The sequence below is a fragment of the Pinus tabuliformis genome, chromosome Q (assembly GCF_031772625.1).
Source record: "Pinus tabuliformis cultivar Carrire ecotype Pingquan chromosome Q, CPIR1, whole genome shotgun sequence".
Classification (NCBI taxonomy): domain Eukaryota; kingdom Viridiplantae; phylum Streptophyta; class Pinopsida; order Pinales; family Pinaceae; genus Pinus; species Pinus tabuliformis.
In genome coordinates, this window is record NC_142296.1 from 883,055,742 (window position 1) to 883,075,486 (window position 19,745).

General features: G+C 36.0%; 1 pseudogene; it reads left to right on the plus strand.

The window, feature by feature from the left end:
- Positions 1-13,360, plus strand: part of LOC149222310 (DNA replication licensing factor MCM7-like) — a 70,680-nt pseudogene extending 57,320 nt beyond the window's left edge.
- The last annotated feature ends 6,385 nt before the right edge of the window (positions 13,361-19,745 follow it).

A 19,745-nucleotide genomic window follows, 5' to 3' on the forward strand; every position in this document is an offset into this window, starting at 1 on the left:
GCTCCTCTCATCTTACTCCATCGCATACGCTATTGTACTCCCCTATTCAGCATCTGATCATTATCCCACAACTCTTGTTCTCGAAGCCCACTATCCCTTAGGGCCCATTCCATTTAAACATAGTCCACTGTGGAGTAACATTCCTATTATCGATTAGATTTTCAAATTCACATGGAGTTAGCACATAGAAGGGTCCTTGGGATACATATGGGAAAACAAGCTGAAAAGGACCAAAAGCGCCTTGAAGGAATGGGAAAAAAATTATTACAAGGAACCTGAGAAGGTTAAAACTGAAATAAAAATCAAATTGGAGAAAGTTCATAGCATGATAAAGGAACGAGGGCTCTCCCTGGAATACAAATCACTTGAAAGTGATCTCTACTTCCAGCTATATCGTTCCAATAGAGCGGAGGAGCAAAAATGGAGAATAAAATCAAGACAACTATGGCTACAAGGAGGTGACAAAAACTCTGCCTTCTTCCATAAGCAGGCCACTGTCAGGAAAATTAGAAACAATGTTACCTCCATCACTGATGCTGAAGGCAATCTCCAAACCACACAAGATGCTATTAAAAAGGCTGCCTCAGAACATTACAACGTCCTCTTAACTGAGACAAAAGAAGCTAAAGATTACTCAGATCTTCTACAACACCTTCCCATGGAGATCAGTGAGGAAATCAATGAAAATCTAACCAAGGAAATTGAAGAAGAAGAAATACAAAGAGCTATCTGGACACTTCAGCTAGACAAGGCTCCTGGCCCAGATGGTTTCCCCATCTGCTTCTATAGAACTTACTAGGGAATAATCAAAAAATACCTTGTTAAGATGATAAAATGGGCCCAACGCAAGTGCAAAATCAGAGGTTTCACCAACGCCACCCATCTTGCCCTCCTCCCTAAAGAGAATCGACCTTCATCTTTCTCCCGATTTCGGCCCATTTCACTTTGCAATTCCTCATATAAAATTCTAACCAAAATCCTCGCTTCTCATCTTAAACCTCTTCTCCCCTCACTCATCTCTGAGAATCAAGGAGGCTTCTTGGCCAATAGACAAATTTCTGACTCCATTCTTCTTGTCCAAGAGGCTATACACTCCAGCCAAACTAGGAAAGAAAAAGGTTTCATTTTAAAATTGGACTTAGCCAATGCCTTTGACCAAGTTAGGCACTCATTCCTCTTTGCTGTTCTAAAGAAAATGGGATTTGCTGCGCCCTTCCTTGACCTTGTCAAAGCATGCATTTCATGTCCTTGGATCTCTCCTCTCATCAATGGTAGACCAGGGCCTTCCTTTCAATCTTCTCGAGGATTAAGACAAGGCTGTCCCCTTTCTCCTTACCTGTTCATCTTGATGGCTGAGTCTTTCAGTAAGGCTTTGGACTATAATCAGCGCATCGGTCTTATCACTAGTATTAAATTTGGGAATGGAGTAAAAAACATAAATCATTCTCAATTTGTTGACAACACACTATTAATGGGAGGAGCCTCCAATATCATAGCTCGTCGATTCAAAACCCTCTTAGACAAATATATGAGCTACTTCGGAGGTATGGTCAACTATCTCAAGAGCTGCATCTATGGTTGGAACACATCTGCTCAAACTCTTCATAACATTGCCAACACATTTGGGGTCCCTTGCAAGTTAGACTGGGGGCATTTCTCTTATCTGGGCATGCCAGTGAGTGCTGGTCCTCTGAAAGCTGAAGTATGGGACACTATCATAGATAAAATGAAAAGGAAAGTGTAGCAATGGGGCTCCTCTTGGCTTAATCCAGCAGGACGCCTAATTCTTCTTAAATCAGGTCTTTCTTCTTTGCCCTTATATCAATTTACGCTTCTGCAAGCTCCTGCCAGTTTTCATCACAAAGTGGAAGCCATCCTCCGTCACTTTCTTTGGCAAGGGGGGAAATGAAAGAAAGAAATACAACCTTATAAATTGGAAATAGGTTATTCAACCCCAGGAGCATGGAGGTTTAGGAATCAGATCACCAAAGCTCTTAAATCTAGCTTTTGGTGGCAAGATTGTGTGGAGACTCATTAGTGGCCAATCCGCTTGGTGGAAAAATGTGTTGGAAGCCAAATACCTTAATTCTCTAAGGCAACACCTCTTGGATCATGATATCCCTATCAGAGCTTGCTCTAAAATCTAGGGGCTGTGTAAGAAAGCAATTCCCTTTCTTGCTTAAAACATTTCCAAGGTTCCCAACAGTGGCAACAATATCATAATTGGGGTAGATAGAATAATGGGTCAATAACCCATTAGCAGTAGACCTGGAACTCATCAGATTCTATCCTTTTTCGACAACATGGGGCTCCATTATTTGGACCAGATATCTCAGTGGGACATTCACTCACAACTTTGGGTAGGATGGATCTTCCCAGAAATACCCACTGATCTTGAAGCAAGTCTTACTAATCTCCAAGCCCATATCCATGGCATTTCCCCTACCAAAAAAAACAGTGATGAAAGCTTCTGTTGGGATCCTTCAGGCTCCAATTACACAGTCAAATCTGCTTACCAACATATCTATAGTAATGAATATCCCATTCCCATTTGGGCACATTGGAAAATTGCTTTAAAATTAGAGACCCTTCCAAAAATAAAATTCTTCATTTGGGTCCTCCTAAAAGGGAAAGTCCTCAACTCAGACAATCTGCAAAAACGTGGTATAATTGAACCATCCCGCTGCCTAAACTGCCAAGCAACCAAAGAAACCATCCAACACCTATTCATTGATTGCCCCTTTGCTACTGCTTGTTGGAAAGAATTTTTTCTAAACATCCATCTCCCCTGGGGTTCCCACAACTCCATTGTTGAAGTTTTGCATCTTTGGAAGAGGAACTATCCTTGGCAATGAAAGAAGAACAATATTGCTAGAAGATTTTGGAATTCTCTCCCTTGCTCTCTTATGTGGAACATATGGCTGGCATGAAACCGTATGGTCTTCAAAGACAAAGAAACCAACATCAGGAAATTATGCAGCAAGGCATGGAACCTTACATTGGAAGCAATATCTGTCAAAAGTCAAGGGAAAATTGACATTGCTGATCTTTGTGTCGAAGAAAGGAATTTCATTGGGTATTTTTTGGATAAAAGCAATAGTGGCCAAATTAGGAGTGACATTAGCAGTCAATGCAACAACTCTAATTATAGTTGGAAAATAAGAATGAAAGACGAGGAGTTTTCTATCTGGCTCAGAAACTGTAATACACATTATCTTTTCTTTGATGGGACCTCCAAATTTAACCCAGGAATGGTCGGGGCTGGAAGAATCATTTGCAATTCCAATGGAGATATTATATCTTATTATGAATGGGGATTAGGCCCCCTCTCCAATAACAGGGCTGAAGCTCTTGCACTATACCAAGGGCTCATTCAGCTTCAAAAACTAGGCATAAGCACCGCAACGATCCTTGGAGACTTGGCCATCATCATTAGTCTGATGGTATATAATCAAAACGCCTCCAATGTGATCCTGCAACAAACAATAAGTTGATGTCAAGCACTTACCCAACAAATGAAGGAAGTTCATTTTTTCTATGTACTTCGCTCCCTCAATAAGGAGGCTGATTCTCGTGCAAGCAGAGCCTGCTCCAAATCCATAGGCAATCTCCGATGTAACGCTATCAAATCTCAATGTTACCTACCATGAACAGAAGCGAATCAATATTTAGATTGCCCGCAGAGGTATCTAACAACATTGGGTACCTCCTCACTGTAATTCGCAATATATTTATGTTAAATTTGGCCCTTATTTCAGCAGAAATCTCTGAATCTAATCTGAAAATCTTACTTTGGTCCCTTCCCCCAAGAAATTCTGACTCTTTCATATCTTACCCATGATTTATCCCTCAAATTCCCTGTGACTCCCTCTTCGCTCCACCTTATCCCCCTGCTTGAGCCTCCTTACTTATTTGTGTTTTCCTACATCCTGAATCTCACCTCTATCTCCCCTTTGCTGCGTTCGATCTATCCCCTATTTGCTCCTGATCGATCCCATGCTGCATTGTGCTCTCAGCCATCATTCTTCAGGTTAACTTCTATTAATCTTCACCAAGCTCCCTTTTCCCCTTTCAGTCTAGAGCCCTGCTCTTTGGAACAACACATTAACAACCCTTTTTTTTTGCTGTGCACTGGTAAATCAGTCTGGTTATACTCAATGGCGAGAAGCAAAGATTGCTTGCTCTGTGCTGATCTCCAGGCAGAACTGGAGCAAATCCGAGCACACCAGAAGATCTTGGACACCAAAATCAATACCCATGCTCAAATTACCAAGGAGAAACATGAGGCCGACCTCAATCTCTTTCTTCATAGAGTTTCATCCCTTCAAGAGCAGTTCAATGACCTCTCAAACAGATGCAATCATGTCCAAGAGTCCATTGACATCCTGAAGTACATCCTGGAAAAAATAATGCTCCTAGCACCAGCTCAACAAATTTAAGGAATGTAGGTGTTGAAGGCAATCCTGAAGAATCCACTGCCCACCAAATCAATCATATAAACATTGATTAATCATGACTTGCAATTTTGCCTTCTACTGTTTCAATTTGTTAGAATCTACACTAGTTCGGTATTTCAAAAAGTTAAGAATGATAGAAGCAAAAAGGATTTTGTTCCTCCTGTTATATTTCCCTACTCTGCTTCTCATGCATATCACCTTGTAACAATGGAGATTAGTCTCCCCAATCTTTTTTGAATTCAAACAGCAGCTGATTATGTAAAAAAAAAAAGTATGTGGTTCTTCTCACTAACGTTACTGTTTTCCTTGAAGTTTTAGATTAATGGTTTGTTTGCTAGAAATTATATCAAGGATATAATGGCATGAGCTTCAATCATGATGGTTTCTGCTCACTCAAGTCAATGAATTTACACCAAAGAAACATCTAACACATGAAGTTCATTTTATTTTGAATGTTATGTGGTAGTTGGTTTTCCTATATTTTAAATTGTACATATAAATCAGAGTCTTTAGTTCAAATGTGACATTAGAGTCTTTTTGGAAGTATTTATATTTTTGCCATAAGCATGATTCGGATATTGGGGGGAGGTCCCCGAGATCTAAAAAATTGAGATGGATCTTGGGGAGGGAAGACCCCCAAGATCTGAAAAATTGAAATGCGAGAAGAAAATAGGAGAGAACACACAATAAATAAAACCACAAAGTTATTTATTTATTTATTTTTTTAAACATATAATAATTGTAAAGGCTACATTGTGGCAGACAATCTGTCCTTTTACAAAATGTGACTTGCTACATATAGTCTTTTTTGGTTACAATACCACAGGTAAATTCCATGGGTGGGTAAATACCACGAGCGAATGAATACCATGGGTTGATGTCAGATACAATACCATGGGAAAATACCATGGGTGGATGAATACCATGGGTAGATGCCATTTTCCATTTGGATCAACACATGAGGTCTATAATAGTTAAATTTCACCTGGTTATTATTGAAAATTGAGTCCTCAATCATCTATTGGGAGTTTCCTTTCACTAAATGACATTAACGTTAATTACTATTTGTAAATTCTTTTGGACATGTGATGGTAGTTTGTTTTTAAATTGTTTGCAACTTTATTGAGATGTGTGCTTCTGGTAGATTGGAGGGGTGGTGACACTTTGCTTTCTTATTTTTTTCTTAGATTGATATATATGTTTTTTATGGGCCTTGCAACGCGTGCATATGATCCAAGGGGTATTTTAAGGTGAATGGTATCTGATTTTTTGCAACTTTTGGATTGATAAGAATTTTATAGGGTGAACAGTATGAAAATTTTAATTGATTTTATTTTTCCAAAGAAAGAATGCATAAGTTTGTATTTCATGTTTTTTAAAGGAAAATACATAGAAAAGTTCTTATAGCATGCCATAAAACCTCCAAAAAGGAAAAGAAGGCCACCTGCTGGCCACTTTTCACAATTTCATACAAAATATACATATGATCTCTCGAGGGAACACAACTAGAAGAAAAAAATATGCTTTGATGAGCAAGGTAGGTTGTCAATGGCAGAAGAAGATGAGGAACAACCAAAGAACATAACGTACTTTTGGTTTAGTGTTGTCACATTTTCCTTTTAGCAGAATGTTTTATTATTGTATGCAGATAGACTGTTGACATGCTTTCGAATAGGAACCATATCTTTCATTGCAAGTATCCCACTCCCTCACGTGCCCTTCCTCCTCCAAAACCTTTGATAAGGTAGCTACTGCAGTAATGTGGTCAAGCCTTTGATGTTATTCATGTGTGGTGGTAAATCAAGGTACCAATATATATAGTTGAGCTCTTAGTACTGTAAATCTTGTGAGTTTCCTATTATTAAATTCTTATGTTTTTCACCTTGGGAATATAGCTTCATCATGGTTTTATAAGGAGCCATATTTTCATGGATGTAAGTGACTTCTAAAGCCCTAGAAATATTAACTGTAACTGACCAAAGTCTCTTTTCTGTGGAACAAATTTCAATTACTATTGGCATAATGTTGGCATATTTATTTGGGTTTGTTTCATGGAGGCTTTTGGAAGTTATATGTATGTGATTAGTAAGAAGGGTTTACAAATATATTGTCTTTTATTGTATTTGTTCTCAAAATATTAAAATCAACAACTCTTGGGAGGTGATGCAGAGCTAGTTCCCAATGTTCTGTTGCTTATTCGTCTCTCCATTATCCCAGAATATCCAAGATGGATAGTAAGATTTTAGAAAGATTGAATTCTTGCAATAAATGATAGGAAATACATGAGCCAGAGAAATTTCAAGTGCTATGTTATGTGAAATGAAAAACTTATCTAACATATGTTCATGCTAGGAGCAGACTAAAATAGGCAAGAAGTCAGATTTTGAAGCTTCATTATAGGCTCTTCGTTGCCCTGGTGTTGATATTTCAGTTGAAGAAGATGAAATTAAGGTACAGGGCCTCTTGTATTTTAGCATTGCGATCCATTTGTGTCTTTCTTCTCGTAATATGACTGTGTATTAATGCTCATTTATGAATTTTTTTTTATCCTTATTCTAGTGTTGTTTCCATTTGTTACCATTATTCAACAAATTTTCTAGATTTCTTGTGCCTTTAGTAAATATTTCTTGTGTGTTACCTCGTGAGTTCATCATACACACATGTAGTTTGTATATTGGTGGAAGATTCCTTCCAACAGATATTTTAGAGTAAACATTTGCAGTGGTTGTGATGTACTTCTTGTGTATTGTTTTAGCTGAAAAATATGCAATGATAATACATCTCCCAATAGGCAATGTTAGGTGCATTAAATTTAAAGGATTCATTTTTATAGATAGATTTGAGTGCAGTAATTGTACTAACATTGTCCAATTTCATTGTACATTGCAAGTAATGGCATTCATGATGCTGAAACATCATAATAAAAATAAATGTGACTAGTGAAGTTGTGAGGTGTCGTTACCTCTAAAAGAGATTATCAAGTGTATACAATCACCAAGTATCATGTACTTTGAAGTGCTTGAAATGGCTAAAAGGTTTGTCTTCAAGTCATGATATTCAAGAAGCAGCTTAAAATATCACAAATGATTTAAAATTGATATTTTATAATTGGTGAACTATTGACATTTTTGTAATATTTTTGCTTAGTATTTCTAAAATTTATGCATAGTTAATTGTGATTTGAAGCACTGACATCATAGATACATTCATACTGTAATAGAACCTTATGGATATGTCTAACTGGGTGAATCTTTGTAGGAAATTCATGAAGGGATGGATTTCTCTATGTATGAAGAACAATGCTCATTTGGGATTTTCTGCATTAAGTTTTCAACACATGGACGAGAACTTGTTGTTGGTAATAATGACAAATCTATATATGTTTATGATCTAGAAATGAACAGGTTTTCTTTAAAGATAGCATCTCATGAGGTGTTGTATACTTTTTCTTGATGATACATCCACAAGCCTAGTAATTTTTAATTTTGTCAAAGTTGTTCTTATGTTGGATATCCATTATGTCTTTTGCCAATAACCTTAGAAATGACACTTTCAACATTTTTAAAAAATGCATCTGGCTTTTATATTTAGGGGATTTTAATTGTTGAGGGTTTTGTATAAAAAGATTTCAGTTGCTTTGCAGGTCCAGTGGCTGATGATATGTTTCAGTGGAAAGCCACAATTATGGGACCTCCTGATAGTCTATGTAGGGGGTGTATTTGTGGTTACTATTCATTTTCCTCCTGATTATCCATTCAAGCCTCCAAAGGTATGCTAATCAACCATGAAGTCTCTAGATTTGTGCATTTTTTATTTTGGATTTGAAAGGTGATATGTTTATTTTTCCATTACTTCTATGTCTGCAAGATTTCTTTCTGATGTTTCTTGTATTGAAGAGTTTAAAAATGAGTTTGAATTTGATAGTAGGCTTAAAATTTATCCTTTCTAATGGGAGCATGTGACAACAAGGTTGGGCATTTTAAAGCATATTAAGGCTCTAGTTTTGACAAAAAACTATAACATTCCTGGTTCAATGACTTTTTTAGTTTCTGATGGAATTCATTGCTGAGGTGATCGATGGTAGAACATTTTTATTGAACCTCGGAAATAGAAATCATATTAATTACAAAATGGTTCAAAATTATCTTGTAATTTTTACATGAAATAGAACCGACTGCTACGGTTTGTGCTTCCTAGGTGCTCCAAGAGCTTGTTAGATAATTAAACACAATCATAAGTATCATGCCCCATTAAAAATACTGCTAAAATTATGCAGAAGGAATAACCTTGATATAGTTAAATTTCATTCCTCAGATTTGGACTTCTATTCCTAAATTATTTTCAAGAGCTATCTGGTTAGAACGCAATTGAGCCATCATTCAAGATCGTTTCCCTCTTCTAGCTAAAGCTATAACACGAGGAATTATCTTCATGATGGAAAACCTTTGCACTCAGGTATTACTATTATCCTTATTTTTAGTCCCCCTCTCTCCACCAATCATCATGGATTAATATCTTAGTTGGAAATTGGAAGTGCATCAAAGATTCAACTCTCTTCCTAGGATAAAAATAGTTCATGCTGTAAAAAGAATCAATCACTCTCAATTCGCAGATAATGCCATTTTATTTGGGGGAGTCTCTCAAATCATTGCTGGCAGGTTTAATGTTATCCTGGATATTTTCCTCCAAGCTTATGGAGGGAAAATAAATGAGCAAAAATGTCATATTTATGTTTAAGAATGTTCCTCAATCTTCGCTAAATCTTATTTCTCATGCACTATCCTTTCCTTACAAACCTAGTTGGAAATATTTCTCCTATCTTGATATGCATATATTCCTTTCTTCTCTCTTGTCTCATTTGTGGAAGAGAATTATAGATAAGATCAAATTGAAATTAGCTCAACAGGGTTCCCACTAGATGAACGTGGCTGGTAAAACAATTCTTCTCAAGTTTGCCCTCTCAGCTTTACCAATCTTTCAATTTACTGGCCTTCTAGCTCCTTTAGGTGTCAAACAACAAATCTCTCAACTCCTCTGCAAATGCTTATAGAAAAGAGGTACACCACCAAGAAATAGCATCTGGTTAAGTGGGGTATTGTTTTTCACTATAAGAAAAATGGAGATTTAGGAAATAAAGACCCCTCCCTAATAAATCTAGCATTGAGACCAAAGCTCTTGTGGGAATTGGTCACAACAAGAAATTTATTCAACAAAAATACTTCAATGGATCCTCTTCATTATCAAAATGGTTCCTAGATATTGATATTACTAAAGACATATCGACCCCTTCTCCATGAGAAGCTCACTTGGGTACCTAGAAACATAAGACAAATATGCTTTTCCATTGATAATATTTTTGACAATCCACCTCTACAATTTGATCTTGTTGATTCATGAGTTTTGTGATTGGATATCTCAACACTCTTTGATTACCCTCTATGATATTTCTACATGGAATGAACCAGGGAAATGGGTTGACTAATACTTCAGTCCGATTGCAAACCACTCATTTGTGAGATTGACCCTTTTCGGATGTGCTCCTATCTCCAGATCCAAGAGAAACTACAAGGGCTAGGGGTGTCTTCTTACTCTATTAAGCATGGGTATATCCATCAACTATCCTCCCTTCTTTTCCACAAGAACTATTTCCTATGATAAATTCCTTCTACTGGCTATTAGTGCATAACAAGTTCTTAAGTCCCTATTGCAAATAATTTAAGGAAGCATGGGACAGCTGGCCCCACTCATTGTGTGTTATTCCAGAAAAAGTTCTTAAGTCCCTATTGCAAATAATTTAAGGAAGCATGGGACAGCTGGCCCCACTCATTGTGTGTTATTCCAGAAAGCAGATGAAAGAGAGAAACATATCTTTCTCTAATGTGACTTCACAAGGCAAGTTTGACAGTTCCTTCTATAGGGCATTTAGGCCACATCATGCATGTAGCTATTTAATAAGTGGGTTTACCAATATGATGGATCCTTCCACCAAGAGCCAGTCTTCAAAGTTAATATACCATTAGGTATGTGTTATATAGATATGAAAAGTTCAATATGTAAAGTTCCACATCTTATGCAGGTAGATTAGAATTTTTTATTTGGTTGCACATGTCTAGCATATGCAGTTTTTTAAAACATGCCATTTAGCGAATTTTTTATTTGATGCATGTTTTCTCTATATTGCTTATTTTATTCATTAATTTCAAACACCTATAGGTACAGTTTACAAGGTGATGAACAAGAACAAATAGAAATGCTTGATAAGGATGTGGAAGTCTACAACAATCTTGTACGTTCTTTAGCTCCATAAATATTTGGACACAAGGATGTAAAAAATCCCTTCTTCTACTTCTTCTTGGTGCCCCAACTAGAAAACGCATGGATGGAAAGAAGGTATAATTATTTTACTGAAGAGTTGTTACAGATAAACTTGATTATCTTGTTGGTAACTGTCTGAGAAAAATGCCTTGTTATTCTCTCTTATCTAGTCTTTGAAGTCTCTCTACAAAGGAAAATTTACATTTACTACTCACATTTCTGTTTTACTTGCAAATAAGAGGTGCTTTTCATGTTTGTTTGATGGGAGATACTGGAGTTCCAAAGAGTGAGTTGTTGAAACACATGATTAGTGTGGAGCCTCGAGGATTTTACACCACAGGTCAAGGAAGCAGTGATGTTGGTCTGAAAGTTGTTGTTCAAAGGGATCCGGTCACCCAACGAAATGGTCCTTGAAGGAAGGGCCTTAGTATGTTTTTGAGCTTTATTCTTTCCAATGTTTAAGTTATTGGTTTCTTTAGAGTTGGAAATTGTTTTATTTTATAATAAATGCATTAGAGGTTTCACCAACATATATTTTTCGGCACCTTCAGAGCCATGATAGAAATAATGGATCTTGTATGTGATGAATCAGGTGTTATGGATGAGACAAACCATACTATTATTCATGAAGTGATGGAGCAACATATTGTCAACATTGCAAAGGTGGGAATAAAAACATCTCTAAATTCACTGACAGGTGTTTTGGCTGCCGCTACTTCTATTATCATTCAGTTTGAAGGTAGTTTCATATGAGGTCCTACCATGAATATGAGTTTGTGAATGTCATGAATTCTAGAGATAGATCTCATGGAGTTGAATCAACCTATTAAGATGCATGGAAGGTTTCCTATATAGAAGTAAAGGCTTTTTTTTTTATCAATGCTTTTTATAGAAGAGATATGTAATTGGAATGTTGTGCTTATTGGGGGATTCATTCATCTTTTTTTTTTTGAAACTAAAGATTTTGTGTGCCTTTTATTTTTACTTTTCCTTGTTAAAGTTGTTATGTGCTCTTCAGTTATAGATCTTGGATCAAAATTATGAGGTAGGTTTTCATTGTTGGAGCTGTAAACCATTAGGATGCAATGGAAGATGGATAAATTTTAAACCTCTTTAAACTCCTATATTGACTTGTACAAAGATCCTAGTGCCCTTAATTTTTATCCTATTTAGGAACTCGAATTAGTAAAATAGGATTAATCTATTTTTACCATGATTTTGTTTCCTTTCTCTTAGATAATTTTTGTTTTACATTACTTGTTTTCAATTAGTAGTTTTTTATTTAAGCTTTAACTATATATAGTGTTCTCAAATTTCTTTTCCTGCTTTTATTTCCATAGCTAATTAATAGTTCCTTATATACTCTTCACTTGAAAGGAGAGTATGGCTCATGTTTGCTTTTTGGTATTTTAGTGTACATTGTATCCTACTTCTGTGATGGAACTTTAATTTTGAGTTTTGTTTTATACTATGTTGTTCATTATCACAAGGGTTGGTATGATCTACGAAGAACACCTGCAGAGAATATCAAACTTCCTCCAACATTGCTTTCTCATTTTGACTTCTTGTGGATGATACTTGATAAAGTCGATATGGATAGTGATCTAGAAATGGAAAGACACATGTTATACGTGCATCAAAAGTGTGAGCCACCAACTTTAGGCTTTACTCCTCTCGAGTCTTCCATCCTTAGGTGAATTGTTCACCTCTTCTTTAGATATTGACGCTCGAATTGTCATACTCTAATGCTGAGTAGTTTTTAGTATTATGATGGTTAATATTTTCTAGGGCTTATATAGCAGTGGTAAGAAAGGTATCACCTTCTTTTCCTAAATACCTTACTGAATATATTTCCAGTGCTTATTCTTCCATGATACAAGAGGAAGCACAAATTGATGCAACACATTCTTACACCACTGCCAGAACACTTCTAAGAATTTCTCGCATCTCAATGGTAATTTATTTGTTCCTTTGTGAAATTACCTAGTGTTACGTGTGAGTTCTAGGAGAAGTGACTTTCAAGTTCTCATATTTTCAACACTAGGGTGGAGTTGTGACTAAGCAACAATATTAATACAAGTTTTGCCTTTTAATCTCAGAAACCCATTTATTGGCAAAATCTTATGTCTCTGTTTATTTTATCTGGATTTATTGTTCACATGCCCTAAATCGACTTAGATTCGTAGAAACAATGGCTCAAAGTGATGTAGATGAAACCATCAGGGTTATGTAAATGTCAAATTTCTCCTTATATGTTGTCGAAAGAAAGAAAAATGGTCTAAATGCCATATTTTACATCTATTCAATCATAAGGGATGAAGCTTCGAGAATGAAAACTATGGATGTCCACTATGCTAATGCCCTGAACTAGATTTATCGAAAGGTAATCTCCATAGACTGTATAGAGCATGATAAATATCATTATTTCAAATTTCCTAATCAAGGTTTGTTTAATTGAATCTAATTGGGTCTCTTACATGTAGGCTTACACTGGATCTCAACTAAAGGAGTGTTGGGAAGAGTATGCAACATTGAACGTGTGGAAAATTGATCCCAACACATTTGATATTCATTTTATTGACACCTAAAATGTCCAACAACCGAATAATATATCACATAGTTGTAAATTAAATATCCTCATTATTCAGCTCCTTTAGCAAATATATTTTTGTTTTCTAGATGTCCTTGAACTGATATGAAACTCAAGGTTGAGTTTCCTCTTGGGAAACTCACGAGGTGAGACGTGTCAAGAATTATATTCTAAACAATGATTGCATATGGACTTACATGAACAGGGCACCGAGACAACAGTTAAGATTTCTTTTATGAAGTGTCATTGTATACATTTATGTATACAATTTCTTGTCTTTCTTGCTTTTAAGCTTAAGATTCAACTATTTATTAAGCTTTAATTTAAAGAAAATTGGTGGCTAGTTCTCATCAATTACAACAAATATCCATATGAAATTTAAGTTTGCAACAAAGCATGGAACTAGGTAGACATGAAAGGTTGAAATAAGGAAAGGTATGCTATGAATTATTTTTAGTTGCAACAATATTATTGTTAGGTGGAAATATTTGAAAAATTATCCCTTGTATCTTAAAATTGATGTGATTTATTCCTTTATTGAAAATGGTAAAGGAGGAACTGAACTGTTACTAACATAGTTTCTTGAATAATGGCATATTATAAAATATGAATAGGTTTTCATGGACATGTCACATGAAAAAAAATTAGGAATGGAGTTATTGTTCTTTTAATATAGGTAGGAACTTGTTGAAGCCTCGAAAATCGTTTCTTCAACATGGGGGAAAACCACCCGGTCCGGACCTTGGTTGGCAACTCATTTTCCGTTTGGAGTAGTGGCTACGACTAGGGATAATGGGACCAGTTTCTCAATCTATTTAATGATTGTGCTAATGGGGTGATATGTGATTTTTTGGAGTAATGTCTAAGCTAAAAGTAATCTAATCTAAACTAACAATCGCATGCATTTTATCCTAACTTAAACACTATCTAATTATAACTATACCCGAGATTAAATTGATGTATGTGATCTATAATAATGTCTGAAAGCAATTGATAATAAAGATCATTCAATTGTGATGAGAAATGAATTCATTTTAACAATAATCGTTTCGTATAAAAAGATAGCCGAAACGATTGTGAAAGATATATCGCATAAGGAATTATTCATATATTCAACATAAAATATAGATCATCATCATAGAGAAGTATAGTAATGGTAATCAAGATTCAGACTTTCATACATAAACAATTCGAAAAGAAATCATTTCTTAATACATAAGTAAAAAGGATTACAAGATAAAAGTACCATTTATAATACGTCATACTCGTGTTTTAGCAATATTGATCTATCTTCAGTCCATTTAACACCATCTAAGATTACAAAAGTGCAATTTCAATAGAAGATGCTAAATGAGATAAAAATAAATCCTGTTCCATTAATTTCACTAGAACTTCCTCAAAGGGACAAAAGTGAATGTTTTGAAGACTGTTTCCAATAAAATTTCTAGACCCCTCTCTAAATGCATGAGAGGGGTTTAAATACTTAAACTATAAAACTAAAAATAGATTATTACAAAAATATTTGAGGAGGTTTAAACGACTTGCCTCAAATTATGCAAAAATAAAATCAAAATAGAAATAAACATGGTGACTAACTATCCTACATTAAATCCTTCACATCACAAATGTCCATCATGGGCTTCAGCTATGTTGGTTGGCTGACTTTAGCTTTCAACTGTCCAGCGAATATGGCATCGGTCAATGTTGGCGCCATTTTCTCTGTAGAAGTAGTTAGGCATCGTAGGGTCATCCATTGGCTGTGAAGTTTTACCAAATGTTGCTAATATGTTTCCCAGTTTAACCTGGTTGTTTTCCTTATCACTTCTACTTTTTCTTCTGTTGTCTATTTCCACCGTAGTTCAAGTTGTTTTGCATTAGGAAGGAAACCTAGAATGGACTCTTCCACAAGGTTGGCACTAAGTAATTTTTCATTGATATTTTCTATGACATTGTTTGCTGCTGCTGCCGCATCTGTTGTTTCCTTTTCTACTTCTTTAACCCGCGAATCCTAGCTCACAAATAGGATTTCTTTATGCGCCTCTTCTAGTTTAGGCAAGTCGGCTTTTCTCCCATCTTCTATTTTCTGCCAAGTGATGAAATTGGAAACCTTTTTAAAGATCTCATCATATTCAAGTCTCATCTCCACGACTTGACTTATCAATTTGTTGTTTGTTTCACAATAAGATTTCCATTGCGAAATCTTCTGGCACAATAATTCTTTATGGTGTATCAGCTGGGAGTTAAGACCAAGTGCTTTGGTAACAAACTGATCAATTTTTGGATCATCTTTGTGTAGATAATTTATTGCTTGTATTTTTGCTTCATTCTCTGCTAAGCTAGTTCGATGTTCTATTTGCATTTGTTTAAATTCATGTTGTAGCTTAGTGTTGAGTCCAAACTTGCATCTTCCCTATATACCTTTTCAGCCTTCTTTTCCATTTACTTGACCCACCAAGCTGTCAAATCATTGCATATTAGTTTAAAAAGAGCTTATAAAATGGTTTCCTAACTATGTTTCTGGCTGTTGTTTGATTTAGATTTTTGTTCAATCAGCTGCGAAACTTGTAACTTTCCGCAGCCAGCTCAAGTTTCCATAGCCATTTTGTTGAAGACTATGTTACAGGTGTCCAATGGAGAATCCAGCCACATGGGCAAGCTGCAAATGACATGTACATAGAGCGTGTCCCCTTGGTTCAGCCGAATCACTCACAAACAGCCATGGTCAAAGACGGTCAAAGAAGTGGTCAAACCAAGAGTTTTGCAGTGGCACGACTCTATTTTGCCCACGTGAAGTTTTGCGTGGCAAGATCCTCAATCTCCGGAGGTGTGCTAACACCTATGGATCAATCCGTGAACCAAATCGAACAACCACCACTCCATAGATTTATTTGTCATGACTGCCATACTGTTAGATCTCAGGACGTGGAGTTTTACGTGTCTGTTTGGCAGTGTAGAATTTAGGAATCAGTTATAGCATTTTCACTTATAAATAACGCATTATCATACGCTTGATAGTTAGCTTTTTACATGTAATCTTGACTGTGTTTACGAGCCCACTGTGCCGTGCTCTATTTCTATGTTTTGACTGCACTTTAATATATGAGAAGACAGCATTCCTAAGTTCACTTTGTGACTGAGTATTGATTGGCCGAGGTTGCAGAGGGCCCCTGTACACCAAGGCTCTGTATTTAATGTATAGTTTCTTACTTGCTTTCATTATGTTATTGATTTTATAATCATTTGCTTGTATATATTACGTTGTCATGATATTTATACTAACTGTTGTTCATCTTTTCTTTTATGCTTTCTCATGATTGCTAGTTGATCAGTGTTTTTCTTTCAGGTTTTTGTAGGCAACCCGGGAAAATTACATAGTTTTAATGACTAATGACATGAGATCATCTTGTCCTTTCTGCTGATTCATTTACTGAGTTTTAATTTCATCATTGTCATTTCCTTCAGTTTTGCTTTGCTTATTTAGTTTTCTGCAACTTACACATCATATTACTCATTTGTTTATGATTTCCTTCCTATAGCCAAGCGACTCAAATAGTGAGGAATCAAAATATTACTTAAATGTAGTGTGATTTAGTTTACTTTCCTACAAGTTACTGATTAAATTACTTATGTCATTTTCAGGAATTGAAATATGAATGAGTAGTTAAATCTTAGTTTCATTTTATGCAATTTCATTTCCTGCAATTTAGATATCATATTACTCAACTTGTTTATGATTACTTCCTATAGCCAGAGCGAGTCGAAAGGTGAAGGGTCAGAATATGGGTTGAAGTAGTGTGGTTTAGTTTGCTTTGCTTTCAGTCTTTGAATTGCTTTGAGTTCAGTTTTTATTTTCTTTTTATACAGCAGTAAGGATACTGGGCTTCATTGTCACTAGTTCATTGTTTTGGTACATTTTAATTTTCTTTTGAGAATTGTTTTCATCACAGCCAGTTTGAAACCTTCTTTTTGAGAACTTTAAAGTTTGGAAAATCATTTTAGAAATCACCATTACCATCCATACTTGACCTTCAATTTTTCCATCTCACACTAGGGAATCCACAGAAGATAAACCCAAAAACAAACCAAAAACTCAAAAACGATAAAGAACTAAGAAATCGGTTATCTTGCATATATAGTGCACTTCACTTCAGCAGTTTACGACTCTCAGATTAACATTTTAAATAGAAATTTAGGACACAGTAAATTGACCAAACATTTTGGCGCCGTTTCCGGGGAAGTGAAACTAGGTAGCCAATTTCTTAAAAAGAAAACAAGAAAATTTCAAGGAAGGAAAAATTGATAACTTCTCCAAGTATGCTCTCCTCTTGCACCTAGTGTGATCTGGAGGATCAGAAAAGAGAGAGTTATTGGTTTAATAATTTCTTGAGTATGATCTCTTCTTGCACCTAGAGTGACCTGGAAGATCAGAAAGAGAATTATTAGCCCGACTTGAAGAAAAATAAAAAAAATGACATGCATAGAGCAAGAGATTCTAGGGGAAGGTTTTTAGCTAGGGCCAAGAGTTCGATTTTTACAACTCAATCTACTTCAAGGAATAGACAAGAGACACCTCCATCATCTCCAACTCACACTCCTAGCCTTAGGATTCCTGGAATTCAATAGGCAGTAGTTGAATTAGGAGACTCTCCCACACCATCCATCGAATCTGAATTAGGAAAAGACCCTTTCTTTACTTCTACAGGAAAACACATTGTAATTGAAGAAGTAGAATCACCTGAAGAAGAAGAGGGAGAAATTCCTCCTCATTCACCATTAGTAGAGGAACTAGAGGACTTTGAAGTCTCTGAGGAAACTATCATGACAGAGGAAGTAGTAAACGGATTTGGTAGAGGTAGAGGTAGAGGAGGAGGAGGAAACAATGGAGGAGGTAGAGGTAACAATGGGGGAAATAGGGATGGAGATAACTCATTCAGATTTCCTATAGTTGATGAGGATTCTCGAGCAATAATGAAAAACATCTCACCATCTGTCCTCCCAAACTTTCATGGGTTAAGAAATGAGGATACTGAAACATTTCTATTTGAGTTTGAAGTCGTGTGTCGAACTTATGGTTATCTGGAAGACTCTCAAAAACTCAAATTGTTTCCTTCAACATTGAAAGGAGCTGCTTTGAAATGGTTCATGGGATTAGTCACTCAATCCATTAGGACTTGGAATGATATGAAACAAACATTTTTGGATAGATACCTGGACTATTGTATGCCCACCAATCACAAGGATGAGGTATTCAAAATGGTGCAAAGAGAAGATGAAAACTTGGAGGATTTACTTGAAATATTTCAATACAGCCTGAAAAGAGCAAAGATGAATAACTTAGATGAGGAAACCTTGAAAGCCCTTCTATTAAAATCCATTAGAGATGAATGGATAGATATTTTGAACATGATGGGAAAAGGAGATATATCTCAACTTCTACTTCATGATATAGCAGAGCTATGTGTCCATCTCCCAAGGGGAAAATCTAAAACTGGAAAAGGGCTTAGAGATCCTTCTCTCATTAGAGCAAACAAATCTGCAACTTGATCAGTAAGTAGGGTTGAGATTGGCAACATGTTTGATGAATTCAAAACTGATATCTTAGGGAGTCTTAGTGAGCAACTAGACACCCTTAAAATACAAAACAAGTAGAAAGCAGAAACTGAAGCTTTGGCCATCTTTTGCCCAAAATGTAGAAAGAAACATGCTCTAAGGGAATTTCCCTTGGATGCAAAAGTTGTAGAAACATGTGTGATTTGTTCAGAAAACCATGAGACCAATGATTGTCCTTCAATTCCTGGGTTCAAAGATGTCTTTCAAGAAGATCCAAATTCAATTGAGTCTCTCTGTTTTGTTGCAAGGAGACCTTGGCAGGGGCAACGAAATCAAGGGTTTAACAACTCTATGAAATTTCAACCCCCACCAAATTGGAATCCTTGGCAACAACCTTGGTCCCAACCTCAAAATCCTTTTCAATCATGGGTACAAGGTATGCAAAATCCTTATGGGAGATTTGCTCAATTTTATCAATATCCTCCATCTTTTCAAAATCAACAAGCTCCACAACTTCCAAATCAAAATCCACAACTATCATTGCCATTTCCACAACAACAACAACCTTCTCAACAGAATCCAAATTCTCAACTCTTGCTTCCATTCCAACAGAAGAAAAATCAACTACCTTCCCAGCCATTGCCGAACCCCAAAAATAAAAACCCTCAAAATGCTTACATGGTAGAAGGACAACTATTTCCTACCTATATGATTGTTCCTCTCAATGATGTACAACTCAGATCTGGTAGAGTTCTAGATAAGCCTTCTATAGATGCTCAAAAGAAAAGCATTTCTGAGGAAGATTCTCTTGAAGCCAATAAAGGTTCTGAAGC